This window comes from Triticum aestivum, chromosome 4B (genome assembly GCF_018294505.1).
Source record: "Triticum aestivum cultivar Chinese Spring chromosome 4B, IWGSC CS RefSeq v2.1, whole genome shotgun sequence".
NCBI lineage: Eukaryota > Viridiplantae > Streptophyta > Magnoliopsida > Poales > Poaceae > Triticum > Triticum aestivum.
The window spans coordinates 14065830-14066529 of NC_057804.1; positions in this window are offsets into that span (position 1 = coordinate 14065830).

Genomic DNA, 700 nt, shown 5'->3' on the forward strand with positions numbered 1-700 from the left:
TGGGCCAGAATCGGCCAAAACTGTGAGTATTGATGATCGAAACGTAAACGCACCCGGGGGTTCTTCAATCGTGGAAATCACTCCGGTACCCCAAAACAGTGAGTAATAGTCCACGAAACAGGCCATAATCGGCCAAAACTGTGAGTGTTGATGACTAACACGTAAACGCACCCCGGGGTTCGTTAAGCGTGGAAATCACTCTGGGACCCCAAAACAGTGAGTAATAGTCCACGAAACGGGCCAAAATTGGCCAAAACTGTGGGTGTTGATGACCGACACGTAAGCGCACCTTGGGGTTCGACAACCATGTAAATCGCTTTGGGACCCCAAAACAGTGAGTAATAGTCCACGTAACGGGCCAAAATCAGCCAAAACAGTGAATGTTCATGACCGACACGTAAGCATACCTTGGGGTTTCACACCTATGGAAATCGCTTCGGTACACGAAAACGGTGAGTAATAGTCCACGAAACGGGCCAGAATGGGCCAAAACTGTGAGTGTTGATGAGCGACACGTAAACGCACCCCGGTGTTCGTTAATCATGGAAATCACTCAGGGATCCCAAAAAGTGAATAATAGTCAATGAAATGGGCCAGAATCAGCCGAAATTGTGAGTGTTGATGGCAGACACGTAAAAGCAGCACATGGTTCGTTAATCGTGGAAATCACTTCGGAACCGCAAAACAGTGAGTAATGGTC